At 44.4% G+C, this 16566-nt stretch overlaps 67 non-coding genes and 23 pseudogenes across 67 annotated transcripts; all 90 read right to left on the bottom strand.

Annotated features, from left to right (window-relative positions):
* Positions 1–35: 35 nt before the first annotated feature.
* Positions 36–154, bottom strand: LOC145891773 (5S ribosomal RNA). Its single transcript, XR_014400546.1, has one exon. It is a non-coding gene; the product is annotated as a 5S ribosomal RNA (ribosomal RNA).
* A 65-nt stretch (positions 155–219) lies between these two features.
* On the bottom strand, positions 220–338 carry LOC145891848 (5S ribosomal RNA). Its single transcript, XR_014400620.1, has one exon. It is a non-coding gene; the product is annotated as a 5S ribosomal RNA (ribosomal RNA).
* Positions 339–403: 65 nt separating this feature from the next.
* Positions 404–522, bottom strand: LOC145891455 (5S ribosomal RNA). Its single transcript, XR_014400245.1, has one exon. It is a non-coding gene; the product is annotated as a 5S ribosomal RNA (ribosomal RNA).
* Positions 523–587: 65 nt separating this feature from the next.
* LOC145892476 (5S ribosomal RNA) lies at positions 588–706 on the bottom strand (annotated as a pseudogene).
* Positions 707–771: 65 nt separating this feature from the next.
* Positions 772–890, bottom strand: LOC145892292 (5S ribosomal RNA). The gene has a single exon (XR_014401032.1). It is a non-coding gene; the product is annotated as a 5S ribosomal RNA (ribosomal RNA).
* A 65-nt stretch (positions 891–955) lies between these two features.
* Positions 956–1074, bottom strand: LOC145891761 (5S ribosomal RNA). The gene has a single exon (XR_014400535.1). It is a non-coding gene; the product is annotated as a 5S ribosomal RNA (ribosomal RNA).
* Positions 1075–1140: 66 nt separating this feature from the next.
* Positions 1141–1259, bottom strand: LOC145892272 (5S ribosomal RNA). Its single transcript, XR_014401015.1, has one exon. It is a non-coding gene; the product is annotated as a 5S ribosomal RNA (ribosomal RNA).
* Positions 1260–1324: 65 nt separating this feature from the next.
* LOC145891400 (5S ribosomal RNA) lies at positions 1325–1443 on the bottom strand. The gene has a single exon (XR_014400194.1). It is a non-coding gene; the product is annotated as a 5S ribosomal RNA (ribosomal RNA).
* Positions 1444–1508: 65 nt separating this feature from the next.
* On the bottom strand, positions 1509–1627 carry LOC145891847 (5S ribosomal RNA). The gene has a single exon (XR_014400619.1). It is a non-coding gene; the product is annotated as a 5S ribosomal RNA (ribosomal RNA).
* A 65-nt stretch (positions 1628–1692) lies between these two features.
* On the bottom strand, positions 1693–1811 carry LOC145891454 (5S ribosomal RNA). The gene has a single exon (XR_014400244.1). It is a non-coding gene; the product is annotated as a 5S ribosomal RNA (ribosomal RNA).
* Positions 1812–1876: 65 nt separating this feature from the next.
* Positions 1877–1995, bottom strand: LOC145891615 (5S ribosomal RNA). The gene has a single exon (XR_014400396.1). It is a non-coding gene; the product is annotated as a 5S ribosomal RNA (ribosomal RNA).
* A 65-nt stretch (positions 1996–2060) lies between these two features.
* LOC145891646 (5S ribosomal RNA) lies at positions 2061–2179 on the bottom strand. Its single transcript, XR_014400426.1, has one exon. It is a non-coding gene; the product is annotated as a 5S ribosomal RNA (ribosomal RNA).
* Positions 2180–2244: 65 nt separating this feature from the next.
* On the bottom strand, positions 2245–2363 carry LOC145891732 (5S ribosomal RNA). Its single transcript, XR_014400508.1, has one exon. It is a non-coding gene; the product is annotated as a 5S ribosomal RNA (ribosomal RNA).
* A 65-nt stretch (positions 2364–2428) lies between these two features.
* On the bottom strand, positions 2429–2546 carry LOC145892490 (5S ribosomal RNA; annotated as a pseudogene).
* A 73-nt stretch (positions 2547–2619) lies between these two features.
* LOC145892474 (5S ribosomal RNA) lies at positions 2620–2738 on the bottom strand (annotated as a pseudogene).
* Positions 2739–2803: 65 nt separating this feature from the next.
* On the bottom strand, positions 2804–2922 carry LOC145891131 (5S ribosomal RNA). The gene has a single exon (XR_014399942.1). It is a non-coding gene; the product is annotated as a 5S ribosomal RNA (ribosomal RNA).
* Positions 2923–2987: 65 nt separating this feature from the next.
* On the bottom strand, positions 2988–3106 carry LOC145892653 (5S ribosomal RNA; annotated as a pseudogene).
* Positions 3107–3171: 65 nt separating this feature from the next.
* On the bottom strand, positions 3172–3290 carry LOC145891749 (5S ribosomal RNA). The gene has a single exon (XR_014400524.1). It is a non-coding gene; the product is annotated as a 5S ribosomal RNA (ribosomal RNA).
* A 65-nt stretch (positions 3291–3355) lies between these two features.
* Positions 3356–3474, bottom strand: LOC145891827 (5S ribosomal RNA). Its single transcript, XR_014400599.1, has one exon. It is a non-coding gene; the product is annotated as a 5S ribosomal RNA (ribosomal RNA).
* A 65-nt stretch (positions 3475–3539) lies between these two features.
* Positions 3540–3658, bottom strand: LOC145891086 (5S ribosomal RNA). Its single transcript, XR_014399899.1, has one exon. It is a non-coding gene; the product is annotated as a 5S ribosomal RNA (ribosomal RNA).
* A 65-nt stretch (positions 3659–3723) lies between these two features.
* LOC145892291 (5S ribosomal RNA) lies at positions 3724–3842 on the bottom strand. Its single transcript, XR_014401031.1, has one exon. It is a non-coding gene; the product is annotated as a 5S ribosomal RNA (ribosomal RNA).
* Positions 3843–3907: 65 nt separating this feature from the next.
* On the bottom strand, positions 3908–4026 carry LOC145891737 (5S ribosomal RNA). The gene has a single exon (XR_014400512.1). It is a non-coding gene; the product is annotated as a 5S ribosomal RNA (ribosomal RNA).
* Positions 4027–4092: 66 nt separating this feature from the next.
* Positions 4093–4211, bottom strand: LOC145892249 (5S ribosomal RNA). The gene has a single exon (XR_014400995.1). It is a non-coding gene; the product is annotated as a 5S ribosomal RNA (ribosomal RNA).
* Positions 4212–4276: 65 nt separating this feature from the next.
* On the bottom strand, positions 4277–4395 carry LOC145891399 (5S ribosomal RNA). Its single transcript, XR_014400193.1, has one exon. It is a non-coding gene; the product is annotated as a 5S ribosomal RNA (ribosomal RNA).
* A 64-nt stretch (positions 4396–4459) lies between these two features.
* LOC145891725 (5S ribosomal RNA) lies at positions 4460–4578 on the bottom strand. Its single transcript, XR_014400501.1, has one exon. It is a non-coding gene; the product is annotated as a 5S ribosomal RNA (ribosomal RNA).
* A 65-nt stretch (positions 4579–4643) lies between these two features.
* Positions 4644–4762, bottom strand: LOC145891244 (5S ribosomal RNA). The gene has a single exon (XR_014400049.1). It is a non-coding gene; the product is annotated as a 5S ribosomal RNA (ribosomal RNA).
* Positions 4763–4827: 65 nt separating this feature from the next.
* Positions 4828–4946, bottom strand: LOC145892646 (5S ribosomal RNA; annotated as a pseudogene).
* A 65-nt stretch (positions 4947–5011) lies between these two features.
* Positions 5012–5130, bottom strand: LOC145892456 (5S ribosomal RNA; annotated as a pseudogene).
* A 65-nt stretch (positions 5131–5195) lies between these two features.
* LOC145891085 (5S ribosomal RNA) lies at positions 5196–5314 on the bottom strand. The gene has a single exon (XR_014399898.1). It is a non-coding gene; the product is annotated as a 5S ribosomal RNA (ribosomal RNA).
* A 65-nt stretch (positions 5315–5379) lies between these two features.
* Positions 5380–5498, bottom strand: LOC145891419 (5S ribosomal RNA). The gene has a single exon (XR_014400212.1). It is a non-coding gene; the product is annotated as a 5S ribosomal RNA (ribosomal RNA).
* A 65-nt stretch (positions 5499–5563) lies between these two features.
* Positions 5564–5682, bottom strand: LOC145892396 (5S ribosomal RNA; annotated as a pseudogene).
* Positions 5683–5747: 65 nt separating this feature from the next.
* LOC145891084 (5S ribosomal RNA) lies at positions 5748–5866 on the bottom strand. The gene has a single exon (XR_014399897.1). It is a non-coding gene; the product is annotated as a 5S ribosomal RNA (ribosomal RNA).
* A 65-nt stretch (positions 5867–5931) lies between these two features.
* Positions 5932–6050, bottom strand: LOC145892589 (5S ribosomal RNA; annotated as a pseudogene).
* Positions 6051–6115: 65 nt separating this feature from the next.
* Positions 6116–6234, bottom strand: LOC145891678 (5S ribosomal RNA). The gene has a single exon (XR_014400455.1). It is a non-coding gene; the product is annotated as a 5S ribosomal RNA (ribosomal RNA).
* Positions 6235–6299: 65 nt separating this feature from the next.
* LOC145891825 (5S ribosomal RNA) lies at positions 6300–6418 on the bottom strand. The gene has a single exon (XR_014400597.1). It is a non-coding gene; the product is annotated as a 5S ribosomal RNA (ribosomal RNA).
* A 65-nt stretch (positions 6419–6483) lies between these two features.
* LOC145890823 (5S ribosomal RNA) lies at positions 6484–6602 on the bottom strand. Its single transcript, XR_014399653.1, has one exon. It is a non-coding gene; the product is annotated as a 5S ribosomal RNA (ribosomal RNA).
* A 65-nt stretch (positions 6603–6667) lies between these two features.
* On the bottom strand, positions 6668–6786 carry LOC145892656 (5S ribosomal RNA; annotated as a pseudogene).
* A 65-nt stretch (positions 6787–6851) lies between these two features.
* Positions 6852–6970, bottom strand: LOC145892644 (5S ribosomal RNA; annotated as a pseudogene).
* A 65-nt stretch (positions 6971–7035) lies between these two features.
* On the bottom strand, positions 7036–7154 carry LOC145892231 (5S ribosomal RNA). The gene has a single exon (XR_014400978.1). It is a non-coding gene; the product is annotated as a 5S ribosomal RNA (ribosomal RNA).
* A 65-nt stretch (positions 7155–7219) lies between these two features.
* Positions 7220–7338, bottom strand: LOC145891714 (5S ribosomal RNA). The gene has a single exon (XR_014400490.1). It is a non-coding gene; the product is annotated as a 5S ribosomal RNA (ribosomal RNA).
* Positions 7339–7403: 65 nt separating this feature from the next.
* On the bottom strand, positions 7404–7522 carry LOC145890869 (5S ribosomal RNA). Its single transcript, XR_014399696.1, has one exon. It is a non-coding gene; the product is annotated as a 5S ribosomal RNA (ribosomal RNA).
* A 65-nt stretch (positions 7523–7587) lies between these two features.
* Positions 7588–7706, bottom strand: LOC145892452 (5S ribosomal RNA; annotated as a pseudogene).
* Positions 7707–7771: 65 nt separating this feature from the next.
* LOC145891652 (5S ribosomal RNA) lies at positions 7772–7890 on the bottom strand. The gene has a single exon (XR_014400430.1). It is a non-coding gene; the product is annotated as a 5S ribosomal RNA (ribosomal RNA).
* A 65-nt stretch (positions 7891–7955) lies between these two features.
* Positions 7956–8074, bottom strand: LOC145891630 (5S ribosomal RNA). Its single transcript, XR_014400410.1, has one exon. It is a non-coding gene; the product is annotated as a 5S ribosomal RNA (ribosomal RNA).
* Positions 8075–8139: 65 nt separating this feature from the next.
* Positions 8140–8258, bottom strand: LOC145891082 (5S ribosomal RNA). The gene has a single exon (XR_014399896.1). It is a non-coding gene; the product is annotated as a 5S ribosomal RNA (ribosomal RNA).
* A 65-nt stretch (positions 8259–8323) lies between these two features.
* On the bottom strand, positions 8324–8442 carry LOC145892492 (5S ribosomal RNA; annotated as a pseudogene).
* Positions 8443–8507: 65 nt separating this feature from the next.
* On the bottom strand, positions 8508–8626 carry LOC145892655 (5S ribosomal RNA; annotated as a pseudogene).
* Positions 8627–8691: 65 nt separating this feature from the next.
* On the bottom strand, positions 8692–8810 carry LOC145891988 (5S ribosomal RNA). The gene has a single exon (XR_014400752.1). It is a non-coding gene; the product is annotated as a 5S ribosomal RNA (ribosomal RNA).
* A 65-nt stretch (positions 8811–8875) lies between these two features.
* LOC145891703 (5S ribosomal RNA) lies at positions 8876–8994 on the bottom strand. The gene has a single exon (XR_014400479.1). It is a non-coding gene; the product is annotated as a 5S ribosomal RNA (ribosomal RNA).
* Positions 8995–9059: 65 nt separating this feature from the next.
* Positions 9060–9178, bottom strand: LOC145891160 (5S ribosomal RNA). The gene has a single exon (XR_014399970.1). It is a non-coding gene; the product is annotated as a 5S ribosomal RNA (ribosomal RNA).
* Positions 9179–9243: 65 nt separating this feature from the next.
* On the bottom strand, positions 9244–9362 carry LOC145891032 (5S ribosomal RNA). Its single transcript, XR_014399848.1, has one exon. It is a non-coding gene; the product is annotated as a 5S ribosomal RNA (ribosomal RNA).
* Positions 9363–9427: 65 nt separating this feature from the next.
* Positions 9428–9546, bottom strand: LOC145892136 (5S ribosomal RNA). The gene has a single exon (XR_014400892.1). It is a non-coding gene; the product is annotated as a 5S ribosomal RNA (ribosomal RNA).
* A 65-nt stretch (positions 9547–9611) lies between these two features.
* Positions 9612–9730, bottom strand: LOC145891735 (5S ribosomal RNA). The gene has a single exon (XR_014400511.1). It is a non-coding gene; the product is annotated as a 5S ribosomal RNA (ribosomal RNA).
* Positions 9731–9795: 65 nt separating this feature from the next.
* Positions 9796–9914, bottom strand: LOC145891355 (5S ribosomal RNA). Its single transcript, XR_014400152.1, has one exon. It is a non-coding gene; the product is annotated as a 5S ribosomal RNA (ribosomal RNA).
* A 65-nt stretch (positions 9915–9979) lies between these two features.
* Positions 9980–10098, bottom strand: LOC145892440 (5S ribosomal RNA; annotated as a pseudogene).
* Positions 10099–10163: 65 nt separating this feature from the next.
* LOC145891925 (5S ribosomal RNA) lies at positions 10164–10282 on the bottom strand. The gene has a single exon (XR_014400692.1). It is a non-coding gene; the product is annotated as a 5S ribosomal RNA (ribosomal RNA).
* A 65-nt stretch (positions 10283–10347) lies between these two features.
* LOC145891961 (5S ribosomal RNA) lies at positions 10348–10466 on the bottom strand. Its single transcript, XR_014400726.1, has one exon. It is a non-coding gene; the product is annotated as a 5S ribosomal RNA (ribosomal RNA).
* Positions 10467–10531: 65 nt separating this feature from the next.
* On the bottom strand, positions 10532–10650 carry LOC145892147 (5S ribosomal RNA). Its single transcript, XR_014400903.1, has one exon. It is a non-coding gene; the product is annotated as a 5S ribosomal RNA (ribosomal RNA).
* Positions 10651–10715: 65 nt separating this feature from the next.
* On the bottom strand, positions 10716–10834 carry LOC145891031 (5S ribosomal RNA). The gene has a single exon (XR_014399847.1). It is a non-coding gene; the product is annotated as a 5S ribosomal RNA (ribosomal RNA).
* A 65-nt stretch (positions 10835–10899) lies between these two features.
* LOC145892042 (5S ribosomal RNA) lies at positions 10900–11018 on the bottom strand. Its single transcript, XR_014400804.1, has one exon. It is a non-coding gene; the product is annotated as a 5S ribosomal RNA (ribosomal RNA).
* A 65-nt stretch (positions 11019–11083) lies between these two features.
* LOC145891354 (5S ribosomal RNA) lies at positions 11084–11202 on the bottom strand. The gene has a single exon (XR_014400151.1). It is a non-coding gene; the product is annotated as a 5S ribosomal RNA (ribosomal RNA).
* Positions 11203–11267: 65 nt separating this feature from the next.
* On the bottom strand, positions 11268–11385 carry LOC145891955 (5S ribosomal RNA). Its single transcript, XR_014400721.1, has one exon. It is a non-coding gene; the product is annotated as a 5S ribosomal RNA (ribosomal RNA).
* Positions 11386–11450: 65 nt separating this feature from the next.
* LOC145892001 (5S ribosomal RNA) lies at positions 11451–11569 on the bottom strand. The gene has a single exon (XR_014400765.1). It is a non-coding gene; the product is annotated as a 5S ribosomal RNA (ribosomal RNA).
* Positions 11570–11634: 65 nt separating this feature from the next.
* On the bottom strand, positions 11635–11753 carry LOC145892499 (5S ribosomal RNA; annotated as a pseudogene).
* A 65-nt stretch (positions 11754–11818) lies between these two features.
* LOC145892534 (5S ribosomal RNA) lies at positions 11819–11937 on the bottom strand (annotated as a pseudogene).
* Positions 11938–12002: 65 nt separating this feature from the next.
* On the bottom strand, positions 12003–12121 carry LOC145892467 (5S ribosomal RNA; annotated as a pseudogene).
* A 65-nt stretch (positions 12122–12186) lies between these two features.
* Positions 12187–12305, bottom strand: LOC145891353 (5S ribosomal RNA). The gene has a single exon (XR_014400150.1). It is a non-coding gene; the product is annotated as a 5S ribosomal RNA (ribosomal RNA).
* A 65-nt stretch (positions 12306–12370) lies between these two features.
* Positions 12371–12489, bottom strand: LOC145892581 (5S ribosomal RNA; annotated as a pseudogene).
* Positions 12490–12554: 65 nt separating this feature from the next.
* On the bottom strand, positions 12555–12673 carry LOC145891921 (5S ribosomal RNA). Its single transcript, XR_014400689.1, has one exon. It is a non-coding gene; the product is annotated as a 5S ribosomal RNA (ribosomal RNA).
* A 65-nt stretch (positions 12674–12738) lies between these two features.
* On the bottom strand, positions 12739–12857 carry LOC145891568 (5S ribosomal RNA). Its single transcript, XR_014400352.1, has one exon. It is a non-coding gene; the product is annotated as a 5S ribosomal RNA (ribosomal RNA).
* A 65-nt stretch (positions 12858–12922) lies between these two features.
* LOC145892295 (5S ribosomal RNA) lies at positions 12923–13041 on the bottom strand. Its single transcript, XR_014401035.1, has one exon. It is a non-coding gene; the product is annotated as a 5S ribosomal RNA (ribosomal RNA).
* Positions 13042–13106: 65 nt separating this feature from the next.
* On the bottom strand, positions 13107–13225 carry LOC145891717 (5S ribosomal RNA). Its single transcript, XR_014400493.1, has one exon. It is a non-coding gene; the product is annotated as a 5S ribosomal RNA (ribosomal RNA).
* Positions 13226–13290: 65 nt separating this feature from the next.
* On the bottom strand, positions 13291–13409 carry LOC145892341 (5S ribosomal RNA). The gene has a single exon (XR_014401078.1). It is a non-coding gene; the product is annotated as a 5S ribosomal RNA (ribosomal RNA).
* Positions 13410–13474: 65 nt separating this feature from the next.
* LOC145892677 (5S ribosomal RNA) lies at positions 13475–13583 on the bottom strand (annotated as a pseudogene).
* A 65-nt stretch (positions 13584–13648) lies between these two features.
* On the bottom strand, positions 13649–13767 carry LOC145892101 (5S ribosomal RNA). Its single transcript, XR_014400859.1, has one exon. It is a non-coding gene; the product is annotated as a 5S ribosomal RNA (ribosomal RNA).
* A 65-nt stretch (positions 13768–13832) lies between these two features.
* On the bottom strand, positions 13833–13951 carry LOC145891308 (5S ribosomal RNA). Its single transcript, XR_014400108.1, has one exon. It is a non-coding gene; the product is annotated as a 5S ribosomal RNA (ribosomal RNA).
* Positions 13952–14016: 65 nt separating this feature from the next.
* On the bottom strand, positions 14017–14135 carry LOC145892160 (5S ribosomal RNA). The gene has a single exon (XR_014400915.1). It is a non-coding gene; the product is annotated as a 5S ribosomal RNA (ribosomal RNA).
* A 65-nt stretch (positions 14136–14200) lies between these two features.
* On the bottom strand, positions 14201–14319 carry LOC145891716 (5S ribosomal RNA). The gene has a single exon (XR_014400492.1). It is a non-coding gene; the product is annotated as a 5S ribosomal RNA (ribosomal RNA).
* Positions 14320–14384: 65 nt separating this feature from the next.
* LOC145891307 (5S ribosomal RNA) lies at positions 14385–14503 on the bottom strand. Its single transcript, XR_014400107.1, has one exon. It is a non-coding gene; the product is annotated as a 5S ribosomal RNA (ribosomal RNA).
* Positions 14504–14568: 65 nt separating this feature from the next.
* Positions 14569–14687, bottom strand: LOC145891920 (5S ribosomal RNA). The gene has a single exon (XR_014400688.1). It is a non-coding gene; the product is annotated as a 5S ribosomal RNA (ribosomal RNA).
* A 65-nt stretch (positions 14688–14752) lies between these two features.
* LOC145892115 (5S ribosomal RNA) lies at positions 14753–14871 on the bottom strand. Its single transcript, XR_014400873.1, has one exon. It is a non-coding gene; the product is annotated as a 5S ribosomal RNA (ribosomal RNA).
* Positions 14872–14936: 65 nt separating this feature from the next.
* LOC145892605 (5S ribosomal RNA) lies at positions 14937–15055 on the bottom strand (annotated as a pseudogene).
* A 65-nt stretch (positions 15056–15120) lies between these two features.
* Positions 15121–15239, bottom strand: LOC145892313 (5S ribosomal RNA). Its single transcript, XR_014401052.1, has one exon. It is a non-coding gene; the product is annotated as a 5S ribosomal RNA (ribosomal RNA).
* Positions 15240–15304: 65 nt separating this feature from the next.
* LOC145891692 (5S ribosomal RNA) lies at positions 15305–15423 on the bottom strand. The gene has a single exon (XR_014400468.1). It is a non-coding gene; the product is annotated as a 5S ribosomal RNA (ribosomal RNA).
* Positions 15424–15488: 65 nt separating this feature from the next.
* Positions 15489–15607, bottom strand: LOC145892466 (5S ribosomal RNA; annotated as a pseudogene).
* Positions 15608–15672: 65 nt separating this feature from the next.
* Positions 15673–15791, bottom strand: LOC145891352 (5S ribosomal RNA). The gene has a single exon (XR_014400149.1). It is a non-coding gene; the product is annotated as a 5S ribosomal RNA (ribosomal RNA).
* A 65-nt stretch (positions 15792–15856) lies between these two features.
* Positions 15857–15975, bottom strand: LOC145892402 (5S ribosomal RNA; annotated as a pseudogene).
* A 65-nt stretch (positions 15976–16040) lies between these two features.
* Positions 16041–16159, bottom strand: LOC145892277 (5S ribosomal RNA). Its single transcript, XR_014401020.1, has one exon. It is a non-coding gene; the product is annotated as a 5S ribosomal RNA (ribosomal RNA).
* Positions 16160–16224: 65 nt separating this feature from the next.
* LOC145890933 (5S ribosomal RNA) lies at positions 16225–16343 on the bottom strand. The gene has a single exon (XR_014399756.1). It is a non-coding gene; the product is annotated as a 5S ribosomal RNA (ribosomal RNA).
* A 65-nt stretch (positions 16344–16408) lies between these two features.
* Positions 16409–16527, bottom strand: LOC145892579 (5S ribosomal RNA; annotated as a pseudogene).
* Positions 16528–16566: the final 39 nt, after the last annotated feature.

Genomic DNA, 16566 nt, shown 5'->3' with positions numbered 1-16566 from the left:
GGCAATTCAAAGCATACTTTGTGTAAATAGTAAAATGACTACAACACTTGGTATTCCTAGGCGGTCACCCATCCAAGTACTAACCAAGCCCGAGGTTGCTTAACTGCCGAGATCGAACGAGATCGGGTGCTTTCAACCTGGTATGGCCGTAGACGTTTGTTAGTCTGTTTTGACGACATTTATGCGCAATTCAAAGCATACTTTGGGTAAACAGAAAAATGACTACAACACTTGGTATTCCTAGGCGGTCACCCATCCAAGTACTAACCAAACCCGAGGTTGCTTAACTGCCGAGATCGAACGAGATCGGGTGCTTTCAACCTGGTATGGCCTTAGACGTTTGTTAGTCTGCTTTAACGACATTTATGGGCAATTCAAAGCATACTTTGTGCAAATATTAAAATGAATACAACACTTGGTATTCCTAGGCGGCCACCCATCCAAGTACTAACCAAGCCCGAGGTTGCTTAACTGCCGAGATCGAACGAGATCGGGTGCTTTCAACCTGGTATGGCCGTAGACGTTTGTTACTCTGTTTTGACGACATTTATGGGCAATTCAAAGCATACTTTGTGCAAATAGTAAAATGACAACAACACTTGGTATTCCTAGGCGGTCACCCATCCAAGTACCAACCAAGCACGAGGTTGCTTAACTGCCGAGATCGAACCAGATCGGGTGCTTTCAACCTGGTATGGCCGTAGACGTTTGTTAATCTGTTTTGACGACATTTATGGGCAATTCAAAGCATACTTTGTGCAAATAGTAAAATGACTACAACACTTGGTATTCCTAGGCAGTCACCCATCCAAGTACTAACCAAGCCCGAGGTTGCTTAACTGCCGCGATCGAACGAGATCGGGTGCTTTCAACCTGGTATGGCCTTAGACGTTTGTTAGTCTGTTTTGACGACATTTATGGGCAATTCAAAGCATACTTTGTGTAAATAGTAAAATGACTACAACACTTGGTATTCCTAGGCGGTCACCCATCCAAGTACTAACCAAGCCCGAGGTTGCTTAACTGCCGAGATCGAACGAGATCGGGTGCTTTCAACCTGGTATGGCCGTAGACGTTTGTTAGACTGTTTTGACGACATTTATGCGCAATTCAAAGCATAACTTTGGGTAAACAGAAAAATGACTACAACACTAGGTATTCCTATGCGGTCACCCATCCAAGTACTAAACAAACCCGAGGTTGCTTAACTGCCGAGATCGAACGAGATCGGGTGCTTTCAACCTGCTATGGCCGCAGACGTTTGTTAGTCTGTTATGACAATCTTTATGCGCAATTCAAAGCATACTTTGCATCAATAGAAAAATGACTACAACACTTGGTATTCCCAGGAGGTCACCCATCCAAGTACCAACCAAGCCAGAGGTTGCTTAACTGCCGAGATCGAACGAGATCGGGTGCTTTCAACCTGGTATGGCCGTAGACGTTTGTTAGTCTGTTTTGACGACATTTATGCGCAATTCAAAGCATACTTTGGGTAAACAGAAAAATGACTACAACACTTGGTATTCCTAGGCGGTCACCCATCCAAGTACTAACCAAACCCGAGGTTGCTTAACTGCCGAGATCGAACGAGATCGGGTGCTTTCAACCTGGTATGGCCTTAGACGTTTGTTAGTCTGCTTTAACGACATTTATGGGCAATTCAAAGCATACTTTGTGCAAATATTAAAATGAATACAACACTTGGTATTCCTAGGCGGCCACCCATCCAAGTACTAACCAAGCCCGAGGTTGCTTAACTGCCGAGATCGAACGAGATCGGGTGCTTTCAACCTGGTATGGCCGTAGACGTTTGTTACTCTGTTTTGACGACATTTATGGGCAATTCAAAGCATACTTTGTGCAAATAGTAAAATGAATACAACACTTGGTATTCCTAGGCGGTCACCCATCCAAGTACTAACCAAGCCCGAGGTTGCTTAACTGCCGAGATCGAACGAGATCGGGTGCTTTCAGCCTGGTATGGCCGTAGACGTTTGTTAGTCTGTTTTGACGACATTTATGGGCAATTCAAAGCATACTTTGTGCAAATAGTAAAATGACTACAATACTTGGTATTCCTAGGCGGTCACCCATCCAAGTACTAACCAAGCCCGAGGTTGCTTAACTGCCGAGATCGAACGAGATCGGGTGCTTTCAATCTGGTATGGGCGTAGACGTTTGTTAGTCTGTTTTGACGACATTTATGCGCAATTCAAAGCATACTTTGGGTAAATAGAAAAACGACTACAACACTTGGTGTTCCTAGGAGGTCACCCATCCAAGTACTAACCAAGCCCGAGGTTGCTAAACATCCGAGATCGAACGAGATCGGGTGCTTTCAACCTGGTATGGCCGTAGACGTTTTTTAGTCTGTTTTGACGACATTTATGCGCAATTCAAAGCATACTTTGTGTAAACAGAAAAATGACTACAACACTTGGTATTCCTAGACGGTCACCCATCCAAGTACCAACCAAGCCCGAGGTTGCTTAACGGCGAGATCGAACGAGATCGGGTGCTTTCAACCTGGTATGGCCGTAGACGTTTGTTAGTCTGTTAGTCTGTTTTGACGACATTTATGCGCAATTCAAAGCATACTTTGGGTAAACAGAAAAATGACAACAACACTTGGTATTCCTAGGCGGTCACCCATCCAAGTACCAACCAAGCACGAGGTTGCTTAACTGCCGAGATCGAACCAGATCGGGTGCTTTCAACCTGGTATGGCCGTAGACGTTTGTTAGTCTGTTTTGACGACATTTATGGGCAATTCAAAGCATACTTTGTGCAAGTAGTAAAATGACTACAACACTTGGTATTCCTAGGCGGTCACCCATCCAAGTACTAACCAAACCCGAGGTTGCTTAACTGCCGAGATCGAACGAGATCGGGTGCTTTCAACCTGGTATGGCCGTAGACGTTTGTTAGTCTGTTATGACGATCTTTATGCGCAATTCAAAGCATACTTTGAATAAAGAGAAAAATGACTACAACGCTTGGTATTCCTAGGATGTCACCCATCCAAGTATCAACCAAGCCCGAGGTTGCTTAACTGCCGAGATCGAACGAGATCGGTTGCTTTCAACCTGGTATGGCCGAAGACGTTTGTTAGTCTGTTTTGACGACATTTATGGGCAATACAAAGCATACTATGTGCAAATAGAAAAATGACTACAACACTTGGTATTCCTAGGCGGTCACCCATCCAAGTACTAACCAAGCCCGAGGTTGCTTAACTGCCGAGATCGAACGAGATCGGGTGCTTTCAACCTGGTATGGCCGTAGACGTTTGTTGGTCTGTTTTGACGACATTTATGGGCAATTCAAAGCATACTTTGTGCAAATAATAAAATGACTACAATACTTGGTATTCCTAGGCGGTCACCCATCCAAGTACTAACCAAGCCCGAGGTTGCTTGACTGCCGAGATCGAACGAGATCGGGTGCTTTCAGCCTGGTATGGCCGTAGACGTTTGTTACTCTGTTTTGACGACATTTATGGGCAATTCAAAGCATACTTTGTGCAAATAGTAAAATGAATACAACACTTGGTATTCCTAGGCGGTCACCCATCCAAGTACTAACCAAGCCCGAGGTTGCTTAACTGCCGAGATCGAACGAGATCGGGTGCTTTCAACCTGGTATGGCCGTAGACGTTTGTTAGTCTGTTTTGACGACATTTATGGGCAATTCAAAGCATACTTTGTGCAAATAGTAAAATGACTACAACACTTGGTATTCCTAGGCAGTCACCCATCCAAGTACTAACCAAGCCCGAGGTTGCTTAACTGCCGCGATCGAACGAGATCGGGTGCTTTCAACCTGGTATGGCCTTAGACGTTTGTTAGTCTGTTTTGACGACATTTATGGGCAATTCAAAGCATACTTTGTGTAAATAGTAAAATGACTACAACACTTGGTATTCCTAGGCGGTCACCCATCCAAGTACTAACCAAGCCCGAGGTTGCTTAACTGCCGAGATCGAACGAGATCGGGTGCTTTCAACCTGGTATGGCCGTAGACGTTTGTTAGACTGTTTTGACGACATTTATGCGCAATTCAAAGCATAACTTTGGGTAAACAGAAAAATGACTACAACACTAGGTATTCCTAGGCGGTCACCCATCCAAGTACTAAACAAACCCGAGGTTGCTTAACTGCCGAGATCGAACGAGATCGGGTGCTTTCAACCTGTTATGGCCGCAGACGTTTGTTAGTCTGTTATGACAATCTTTATGCGCAATTCAAAGCATACTTTGCATCAATAGAAAAATGACTACAACACTTGGTATTCCCAGGAGGTCACCCATCCAAGTACCAACCAAGCCAGAGGTTGCTTAACTGCCGAGATCGAACGAGATCGGGTGCTTTCAACCTGGTATGGCCGTAGACGTTTGTTAGTCTGTTTTGACACATTTATGGGCAATTCAAAGCATACTTTGTACAAATAGTAAAATGACTACAACACTTGGTATTCCTAGGCGGTCACCCATCCAAGTACTAACCAAGCCCGAGGTTGCTTAACTGCCGAGATCGAACGAGATCGGGTGCTTTCAACCTGGTATGGCCGTAGACGTTTGTTAGTCTGTTTTGACGACATTTATGCCCAATTCAAAGCATACTTTGGGTAAACAGAAAAATGACTACAACACTTGGTATTCCTAGGCGGTCACCCATCCAAGTACTAACCAAGCCCGAGGTTGCTTAACTGCCGAGATCGAACAAGATCGGGTGCTTTCAACCTGGTATGGCCGTAGACGTTTTTTAGTCTGTTTTGACGACATTTATGGGCAATTCAAAGCATACTTTGGGTAAATAGAAAAATGACTACAACACATGGTATTCCTAGGAGGACACCCATCCAAGTACCAACCAAGCCCGAGGTTGCTTAACTGCTGAGATCGAACGAGATAGGGTGCTTTCAACCTGGTATGGCCGTAGATGTTTGTTAGTCTGTTTTGACGACATTTACAGGCAATTCAAAGCATACTTTGTGTAAATAGAAAAATGACTACAACACTTGGTATTCCTAGTCGGTCACCCATCCAAGTACTAACCAACCCCGAGGTTACTTAACTGCCGAGATCGAACAAGATCGGGTGCTTTCAACCTGGTATGGCCGTAGACGTTTGTTAGTCTGTTTTGACGACATTTATGGGCAATTCAAAGCATACTTTGTGCAAATAGTAAAATGAATACAACACTTGGTATTCCTAGGCGGTCACCCATCCAAGTACTAACCAAGCCCGAGGTTGCTTAACTGCCGAGATCGAACGAGATCGGGTGCTTTCAACCTGGTATGGCCGTAGACGTTTGTTAGACTGTTTTGACGACATTTATGGGCAATTCAAAGCATACTTTGTGCAAATAGTAAAATGAATACAACACTTGGTATTCCTAGGCGGTCACCCATCCAAGTACTAACCAAGTCCGAGGTTGCTTAACTGCCGAGATCGAACGAGATCGGGTGCTTTCAACCTGGTATGGCCGTAGACGTTTGTTAGACTGTTTTGACGACATTTATGGGCAATTCAAAGCATACTTTGTGCAAATAGTAAAATGAATACAACACTTGGTATTCCTAGTCGGTCACCCATCCAAGTACTAACCAACCCCGAGGTTACTTAACTGCCGAGATCGAACGAGATCGGGTGCTTTCAACCTGGTATGGCCGTAGACGTTTGTTAGTCTGTTTTGACGACATTTATGGGCAATTCAAAGCATACTTTGTGCAAATAGTAAAATGAATACAACACTTGGTATTCCTAGGCGGTCACCCATCCAAGTACTAACCAAGCCCGAGGTTGCTTAACTGCCGAGATCGAACGAGATCGGGTGCTTTCAACCTGGTATGGCCGTAGACGTTTGTTAGACTGTTTTGACGACATTTATGGGCAATTCAAAGCATACTTTGTGCAAATAGTAAAATGAATACAACACTTGGTATTCCTAGTCGGTCACCCATCCAAGTACTAACCAACCCCGAGGTTACTTAACTGCCGAGATCGAACAAGATCGGGTGCTTTCAACCTGGTATGGCCGTAGACGTTTGTTAGTCTGTTTTGACGACATTTATGGGCAATTCAAAGCATACTTTGTGCAAATAGTAAAATGAAAACAACACTTGGTATTCCTAGGCGGTCACCCATCCAAGTACTAACCAAGCCCGAGGTTGCTTAACTGCCGAGATCGAACGAGATCGGGTGCTTTCAACCTGGTATGACCGTAGACGTTTGTTAGTCTGTTTTGACGACATTGATGGGCAATTCAAAGCATACTTTGGGTAAATAGAAAAATGACCACAAAACTTGGAATTCCCAGGCGGTCACCTATCCAAGTACTAACCAAGCCCGAGGTTGCTTAACTGCCGAGATCGAACGAGATCGGGTGCTTTCAACCTGGTATGGCCGTAGACGTTTGTTAGTCTGTTTTGACGACATTTACAGGCAATTCAAAGCATACTTTGTGTAAATTGAAAAATGTCTACAACACTTGGTATTCCTAGGCGGTCACCCATCCAAGTACTAACCAAGCCCGAGGTTGCTTAACTGCCGAGACCGAACGAGATCGGGTGCTTTCAACCTGGTATGGCCGTAGACGTTTGTTAGACTGTTATGACGATCTTCATGCGCAATTCAAAGCATACTTTGTATAAATATAAAAATGACTACAACACTTGGTATTCCTAGGATGTCACCCATCCAAGTACCAACCAAGCCCGAGGTTGCTCAACTGCCGAGATCGAAAGAGATGGGGTGCTTTCAACCTGGTATGGCCGTAGACGTTTGTTAGTCTGTTTTGACGACATTTACAGGCAATTCAAAGCATACATCGTGTAAATAGAAAAATGACTACAACACTTGGTATTCCTAGACGGTCACCCATCCAAGCACTAACCAAGCCCGAGGTTGCTTAAATGCCGAGATCGAACGATATCGGGTGCTTTCAACCTGGTATGGCCGTAGAGGTTGGTTAGTCTGTTTTGACGACATTTATGGGCAATTCAAAGCATACTTTGTGCAAATAGTAAAATGACTACAACACTTGGTATTCCTAGGCGGTCACCCATCCAAGTACTAACCAAGCCCGAGTTTGCTTAACTGCCGAGATCGAACGAGATCGGGTGCTTTCAACCTGGTATGGCCTTACACGTTTGTTAGTCTGTTTTGACGACTTTTATGGGCAATTCAAAGCATACTTTGGGTAAATAGAAAAATGACTACAACACTTGGTATTCCTAGGCGGTCACCCATCCAAGTACTAACCAAGCCCGAGGTTGCTTAACTGCCGAGATCGAACGAGATCGGGTGCTTTCAACCTGGTATGGCCGTAGACGTTTTTTAGTCTGTTTTGACGACATTTATGGGCAATTCAAAGCATACTTTGTGCAAATAGTAAAATGACTACAACACTTGGTATTCCTAGGCGGTCACCCATCCAAGTACTAACCAAGCCCGAGGTTGCTTAACTGCCGAGATCGAACGTGATCGGGTGCTTTCAACCTGGTATGGCCGTAGACGTTTGTTAGTCTGTTTTGACGACATTTATGGGCAATTCAAAGCATACTTTGGGTAAATAGAAAAATGACTACAACACTTGGTATTCCTAGGAGGACACCCAGCCAAGTACCAACCAAGCCCGAGGTTGCTTAACTGCCGAGATCGAACGAGATAGGGTGCTTTCAACCTGGTATGGCCGTAGATGTTTGTTAGTCTGTTTTGACGACATTTACAGGCAATTCAAAGCATACTTTGTGGAAATAGAAAAATGACTACAACACTTGGTATTCCTAGTCGGTCACCCATCCAAGCACTAACCAAGCCCGAGGTTGCTTAACTGCCGAGATCGAACGAGATCGGGTGCTTTCAACCTGGTATGGCCGTAGACGTTGGTTAGTCTGTTTTGACGACATTTATGGGCAATTCAAAGCATACTTTGTGCAAATAGTAAAATGACTACAACACTTGGTATTCCTAGGCGGTCACCCATCCAAGTACTAACCAAGCCCGAGGTTACTTAACTGCCGAGATCGAACAAGATCGGGTGCTTTCAACCTGGTATGGCCGTAGACGTTTGTTAGTCTGTTTTGACGACATTTATGGGCAATTCAAAGCATACTTTGTGCAAATAGTAAAATGAATACAACACTTGGTATTCCTAGGCGGTCACCCATCCAAGTACTAACCAAGCCCGAGGTTGCTTAACTGCCGAGATCGAACGAGATCGGGTGCTTTCAACCTGGTATGGCCGTAGACGTTTGTTAGTCTGTTTTGACGACATTTATGGGCAATTCAAAGCATACTTTGTGTAAATAGAAAAATGACTACAACACTTGGTATTCCTAGGAGGACACCCATCCAAGTACCAACCAAGCCCGAGATTGCTTAACTGCGGGGATCGAACGAGATCGGGTGCTTTCAACCTGGTATGGCCGTAGACGTTTGTTAGTCTGTTATGACGATCTTCATGCGCAATTCAAAGCATACTTTGTATAAATAGAAAAATGACTACAACAATTGGTATTCCTAGGATGTCACCCATCCAAGTACCAACCAAGCCCGAGGTTGCTCAACTGCCGAGATCGAACGAGATCGGGTGCTTTCAACCTGGTATGGCCGTAGATGTTTGTTAGTCTGTCTTGACGACATTTACAGACAATTCATAGCATACTTTGTGCAAATAGAAAAATGACTACAACACTTGGTATTCCTAGACGGTCACCCATCCAAGCACTAACCAAGCCCGAGGTTGCTTAACTGCCGAGATCGAACGAGATCGGGTGCTTTCAACCTGGTATGGCCGTAGAGGTTGGTTAGTCTGTTTTGACGACATTTATGGGCAATTCAAAGCATACTTTGTGCAAATAGTAAAATGACTACAACACTTGGTATTCCTAGGCGGTCACCCATCCAAGTACTAACCAAGCCCGAGGTTGCTTAACTGCCGAGATCGAACGAGATCGGGTGCTTTCAACCTGGTATGGCCGTAGACGTTTGTTAGTCTGTTTTGACGACATTTATGGGCAATTCAAAGCATACTTTCGGTAAATAGAAAAATGATTACAACACTTGGTATTCCTAGGCGGTCACCCATCCAAGTACTAACCAAGCCCGAGGTTGCTTAACTGCCGAGATCGAACGAGATCGGGTGCTTTCAACCTGGTATGGCCGTAGACGTTTTTTAGTCTGTTTTGACGACATTTATGGGCAATTCAAAGCATACTTTGTGCAAATAGTAAAATGACTACAACACTTGGTATTCCTAGGCGGTCACCCATCCAAGTACTAACCAAGCCCGAGGTTGCTTAACTGCCGAGATCGAACGAGATCGGGTGCTTTCAACCTGGTTTGGCCGTAGACGTTTGTTAGTCTGTTTTGACGACATTTATGGGCAATTCAAAGCATACTTTGTGTAAATAGAAAAATGACTACAACACTTGGTATTCCTAGGAGGACACCCATCCAAGTACCAACCAAGCCCGAGATCGCTTAACTGCCGAGATCGAACGAGATCGGGTGCTTTCAACCTGGTATGGCCGTAGAGGTTGGTTAGCCTGTTTTGACGACATTTATGGGCAATTCAAAGCATACTTTGTGCAAATAGTAAAATGACTACAACACTTGGTATTCCTAGGGGGTCACCCATCCAAGTACTAACCAAGCCCGAGGTTGCTTAACTGCCGAGATCGAACGAGATCGGGTGCTTTCAACCTTGTATGGCCGCAGACGTTTGTTAGTCTGTTTTGACGACATTTATGGCCAATTCAAAGCATACTTTGGGTAAATAGAAAAATGACTACAACACTTGGTATTCCTAGGAGGACACCCATCCAAGTACCAACCAAGCCCGAGGTTGCTTAACTGCCGAGATCGAACGAGATCGGGTGCTTTCAACCTGGTATGGCCGTAGACGTTTGTTAGTCTGTTTTGACGACATTTATGGGCAATTCAAAGCATACTTTGGGTAAATAGAAAAATGACTACAACACTTGGTATTCCTAGGAGGACACCCATCCAAGTACCAACCAAGCCCGAGGTTGCTCAACTGCCGAGATCGAACGAGATCGTGTGCTTTCAACCTGGTATAGCCGTAGACGTTTGTTAGGCTGCTATGACGATCTTTATGCGCAATTCAAAGCATACTTTGCATAAATAGAAAAATGACTACAACACTTGGTATTCCTAGGATGTCACCCATCCAAGTACCAACCAAGCCCGAGGTTGCTTAACTGCCGAGATCGAACGAGATCGGGTGCTTCCAACCTGGTATGGCCGTAGACGTTTGTTAGTCTGTTTTGACGACATTTATGGGCAATTCAAAGCATACTTTGTGTAAATAGAAAAATGACTACAACACTTGGTATTCCTAGGCGGTCACCCATCCAAGTACTAACCAAGCCCGAGGTTGCTTAACTGCCGAGATCGAACGAGATAGGGTGCTTTCAACCTGGTATGGCCGTAGATGTTTGTTAGTCTGTTTTGACGACATATACAGGCAATTCAAAGCATACTTTGTGTAAATAGAAAAATGACCACAACACTTGGTATTCCTAGTCGGTCACCCATCCAAGCACTAACCAAGCCCGAGGTTGCTTAACTGCCGAGATCGAACGAAATCGGGTGCTTTCAACCTGGTATGGCCGTAGACGTTGGTTAGTCTGTTTTGACGACATTTATGGGCAATTCAAAGCATACTTTGTGCAAATAGTAAAATGACTACAACACTTGGTATTCCTAGGCGGTCACCCATCCAAGTACTAACCAAGCCCGAGGTTACTTAACTGCCGAGATCGAACGAGATCGGGTGCTTTCAACCTGGTATGGCCGTAGACGTTTCTTGGTCTGTTTTGACGACATTTATGGACAATTCAAAGCATACTTTGTGCAAATAATAAAATGAATACAACACTTGGTATTCCTAGGCGGTCACCCATCCAAGTACTAACCAAGCCCGAGGTTGCTTAACTGCCGAGATCGAACGAGATCGGGTGCTTTCAACCTGTTATGGCCATAGACGTTTGTTATTCTGTTTTGACGACATTTATGCGCAATTCAAAGCATACTTTGGGTAAACAGAAAAATGACTACAACACTTGGTATTCCTAGGAGGACACCCATCCAAGTACCAACCAAGCCCGAGGTTGCTTAACTGCCGAGATCGAACGAGATCGGGTGCTTTCAACCTGGTATGGCCGTAGACGTTTGTTAGTCTGTTTTGACGATCTTTATGCGCAATTCAAAGCATACTTTGTGTAAATAGAAAAATGTCCACAACACTTGGTATTCCTAGGCGGTCACCCATCCAAGTACAACCAAGCCCGAGGTTGCTTAACTGCCGAGATCGAACGAGATCGGGTGCTTTCAACCTGGTATGGCCTTAGACGTTTGTTAGTCTGTTTTGACGACATTTATGGGCAATTCAAAGCATACTTTAGGTAAATAGAAAAATGACTACAACACTTGGTATTCCTAGGAGGACACCCATCGAAGTACCAACCAAGCCCGAGGTTGCTTAACTGCCGAGATCGAACGAGATCTGGTGCTTTCAACCTGGTATGGCCGTAGACGTTTGTTAGACTGTTTTGACGACATTTATGCGCAATTCAAAGCATACTTTGGGTAAACAGAAAAATGACTACAACACTTGGTATTCCTAGGCGGTCACCCATCCAATTACTAACCAAGCCCGAGTTTGCTTAACTGCCGATATCGAACGAGATCGTGTGCTTTCAACCTGGTATGGCCGTAGACGTTTGTTAGTCTGTTATGACGATCTTTATGCGCATTTCAAAGCATACTTTGTATAAATAGAAAAATGACTACAACACTTGGTATTCCTAGGATGTCACCCATCCAAGTACCAACCAAGCCCGAGGTTGCTTAACTGCCGAGAACGAACGAGATCCGGTGCTTTCAACCTGGTATGGCCGTAGACGTTTGTTAGTCTGTTTTGACGACATTTATGGGCAATTCAAAGCATACTTTGTGCAAATAGTAAAATGAATACAACACTTGGTATTCCTAGGCGGTCACCCATCCAAGTACTAACCAAGCCCGAGGTTGCTTAACTGCCGAGATCGAACGAGATCGGGTGCTTTCAACCTTTTATGGCCATAGACGTTTGTTAGTCTGTTTTGACGACATTTATGCGCAATTCAAAGCATACTTTGGGTAAACAGAAAAATGACTACAACACTTGGTATTCCTAGGAGGACACCCATCCAAGTACCAACCAAGCCCGAGGTTGCTTAACTGCCGAGATCGAACGAGATCGGGTGCTTTCAACCTGGTATGGCCGTAGACGTTTGTTAGCCTGTTTTGACGACATTTATGGGCAATTCAAAGCATACTTTGTGCAAATAGTAAAATGAATACAACACTTGGTATTCCTAGGCGGTCACCCATCCAAGTACTAACCAAGCCCGAGGTTGCTTAACTGCCGAGATCGAACGAGATCGGGTGCTTTCAACCTTTTATGGCCATAGATGTTTGTTAGTCTGTTTTGACGATCTTTATGCGCAATTCAAAGCATACTTTGTATAAATAGAAAAATGACTACAACACTTGGTATTCCTAGGATGTCACCCATCCAAGTACCAACCAAGCCCGAGGTTGCTTAACTGCCGAGATCGAACGAGATCGGGTGCTTTCAACCTGGTATGGCCGTAGACGTTTGTTAGTCTGTTTTGACGACATTGATGGGCAATCCAAAGCATACTTTGTGAAAACAGAAATATGACTACAACACTTGGTATTCCTAGGCGGTCACCCACCCAAGTACTTACCAAGCCCGAGGTTGCTTAACTGCCGAGATCGAACGAGATCGTGTGCTTTCAACCTGGTATGGCCGTAGACGTTTGTTAGTCTGTTATGACGATCTTTATGCGCAATTCAAAGCATACTTTGTATAAATAGAAAAATGACAACAACGCTTGGTATTCCTAGGATGTCACCCATCCAAGTACCAACCAAGCCCGAGGTTGCTTAACTGCCGAGATCGAACGAGATCGGGTGCTTTCAACCTGGTATGGCCGTAGACGTTTGTTAGTCTGTTTTGACGACATTTATGGGCAATTCAAAGCATACTTTGTGCAAACAGTAAAATGACTACAACACTTGGTATTCCTAGGCGGTCACCAATCCAAGTACTTACCAAGCCCGAGGTTGCTTAACTGCCGAGATCGAACGAGATCGGGTGCTTTCAACCTGGTATGGCCGTAGACGTTTGTTAGCCTGTTTTGACGACATTTATGGGCAATTTAAAGCATACTTTGTGCAAATAGTAAAATGAATACAACACTTCGTATTCCTAGGCGGTCACCCATCCAAGTACTTACCAAGCCCGAGGTTGCTTAACTGCCGAGATCGAACGAGATCGTGTGCTTTCAACCAGGTATGGCCGTAGACGTTTGTTAGTCTGTTATGACGATCTTTATGCGCAATTCAAAGCATACTTTGTATAAATAGAAAAATGACTACAACACTTGGTATTCCTAGGATGTCACCCATCCAAGTACCAACCAAGCCCGAGGTTGCTTAACTGCCGAGATCGGGTGCTTTCAACCTGGTATGGCCGTAGACGTTTGTTAGTCTGTTTTGACGACATTTATGGGCAATTCAAAGCATACTTTGTGCAAACAGTAAAATGACTACAACACTTGGTATTCCTAGGCGGTCACCAATCCAAGTACTTACCAAGACCGAGGTTGCTTAACTGCCGAGATCGAACGAGATCGGGTGCTTTCAACCTGGTATGGCCGTAGACGTTTGTTAGCATGTTTTGACGACATTTATGGGCAATTCAAAGCATACTTTGTGTAAACAGAAAAATGACTACAACACTTGGTATTCCTAGGCGGTCACCCATCCAAGTACTAACCAAGCCCGAGGTTGCTTAACTGCCGAGATCGAACGAGATCGTGTGCTTTCAACCTGGTATGGCCGTAGACGTTTGTTAGTCTGTTATGACGATCTTTATGCGCAATTCAAAGCATACTTTGTATAAATAGAAAAATGACTACAACACTTGGTATTCCTAGGATGTCAACCATCCAAGTACCAACCAAGCCCGAGGTTGCTTAACTGCCGAGATCGAACGAGATCGGGTGCTTTCAACCTGGTATGGCCGTAGACGTTTGTTAGTCTGTTTTGACGACATTTATGGGCAATTCAAAGCATACTTTGTGCAAACAGTAAAATGACTACAACACTTGGTATTCCTAGGCGGTCACCAATCCAAGTACTTACCAAGCCCGAGGTTGCTTAACTGCCGAGATCGAACGAGATCGGGTGCTTTCAACCTGGTATGGCCGTAGACGTTTGTTAGACTGTTTTGACGACATTTATGCGCAATTCAAAGCATACTTTGGGTAAACAGAAAAATGACTACAACACTTGGTATTCCTAGGCGGTCACCCATCCAAGTACTAACCAAGCCCGAGGTTGCTTAACTGCCGAGATCGAACGAGATCGTGTGCTTTCAACCTGGTATGGCCGTAGACGTTTGTTAGTCTGTTATGACGATCTTTATGCGCAATTCAAAGCATACTTTGTATAAATAGAAAAATGACTACAACACTTGGTATTCCTAGGATGTCACCCATCCAAGTACCAACCAAGCCCGAGGTTGCTTAACTGCCGAGATCGAACGAGATCGGGTGCTTTCAACCTGGTATGGCCGTAGACGTTTGTTAGTCTGTTTTGACGACATTTATGGGTAATTCAAAGCATACTTTGTGCAAACAGTAAAATGACTACAACACTTGGTATTCCTAGGCGGTCACCAATCCAAGTACTTACCAAGCCCGAGGTTGCTTAACTGCCGAGATCGAACGAGATCGGGTGCTTTCAACCTGGTATGGTCTTAGACGTTTGTTAGTCTGTTTTGACGACATTTATGGGCAATTCAAAGCATACTTTGTGCAAATAGTAAAATGAATACAACACTTGGTATTCCTAGGATGTCACCCATCCAAGTACCAACCAAGCCCGAGGTTACTTAACTGCCGAGATCGAACGAGATCGTGTGCTTTCAACCTGGTATGGCCGTAGACGTTTGTTAGTCTGTTTTGACGACATTTATGGGCAATTCAAAGCATACTTTGTGCAAATAGTAAAATGAATACAACACTTGGTATTCCTAGGCGGTCACCCATCCAAGTACCAACCAAGCCCGAGGTTGCTTAACTGCCGAGATCGAACGAGATCGGGTGCTTTCAACCTGGTGTGGCCTTAGACGTTTGTTAATCTGTTTTGACGACATTTATGGGCAATTCAAAGTATACATTGTGCAAATAGAAAAATGACTACAACACTTGGTATTCCTAGGCGGTCACCCATCCAAGTACTAACCAAGCCCGAGGTTGCTTAACTGCCGAGATCGAACGAGATCGGGTGCTTTCAACCTGGTATGGCCGTAGACGTTTGTTAGTCTGTTTTGACGACATTTATGGGCAATTCAAAGCATACTTTGTGCAAATAGTAAAATGAATACAACACTTGGTATTCCTAGGCGGTCACCCATCCAAGTACTAACCAAGCCCGAGGTTGCTTAACTGCCGAGATCGAACGAGATCGGGTGCTTTCAACCTTTTATGGCCATAGACGTTTGTTAGTCTGTTTTGACGACATTTATGCGCAATTCAAAGCATACTTTGGGTAAACAGAAAAATGACTACAACACTTGGTATTCCTAGGAGGACACCCATCCAAGTACCAACCAAGCCCGAGGTTGCTTAACTGCCGAGATCGAACGAGATCGGGTGCTTTCAACCTGGTATGGCCGTAGACGTTTGTTAGTCTGTTTTGACGACATTTATGGGCAATTCAAAGCATACTTTGGGTAAATAGAAAAATGACTACAACACTTGGTATTCCTAGGAGGACACCCATCCAAGTACCAACCAAGCCCGAGGTTGCTTAACTGCCTAGATCGAACGAGATCGTGTGCTTTCAACCTGGTATGGCCGTAGACGTTTATTAGTCTGTTATGACGATCTTTATGCGCAATTCAAAGCATACTTTGTATAAATAGAAAAATGACTACAACACTTGGTATTCCTAGGATGTCACCCATCCAAGTACCAACCAAGCCCGAGGTTGCTTAACTGACGAGATCGAACGAGATCGGGTGCTTTCAACCTGGTATGGCCGTAGACGTTTGTTAGTCTGTTTTGACGATCTTTATGCGCAATTCAAAGCATACTTTGTATAAATAGAAAAATGACTACAACACTTGGTATTCCTAGGCGGTCACCCACCCAAGTACTTACCAAGCCCGAGGTTGCTTAACTGCCGAGATCGAACGAGATCGGGTGCTTTCAACCTGGTATGGCCGTAGACGTTTGTTAGTCTGTTTTGACGACATTGATGGGCAATTCAAAGCATACTTTGTGCAAATAGTAAAATGAATACAACACTTGGTATTCCTAGGCGGTCACCCATCCAAGTACTAACCAAGCCCGAGGTTGCTTAACTGCCGAGATCGAACGAGATCGGGTGCTTTCAACCTTTTATGGCCATAGATGTTTGTTAGTCTGTTTTGACGATCTTTATGCGCAATTCA

This window comes from Ascidia mentula, chromosome 2 (assembly GCF_947561715.1).
Source record: "Ascidia mentula chromosome 2, kaAscMent1.1, whole genome shotgun sequence".
NCBI classification, from domain to species: Eukaryota; Metazoa; Chordata; class Ascidiacea; order Phlebobranchia; family Ascidiidae; genus Ascidia; species Ascidia mentula.
This window is presented reverse-complemented; position numbering and strand designations above follow the sequence as displayed.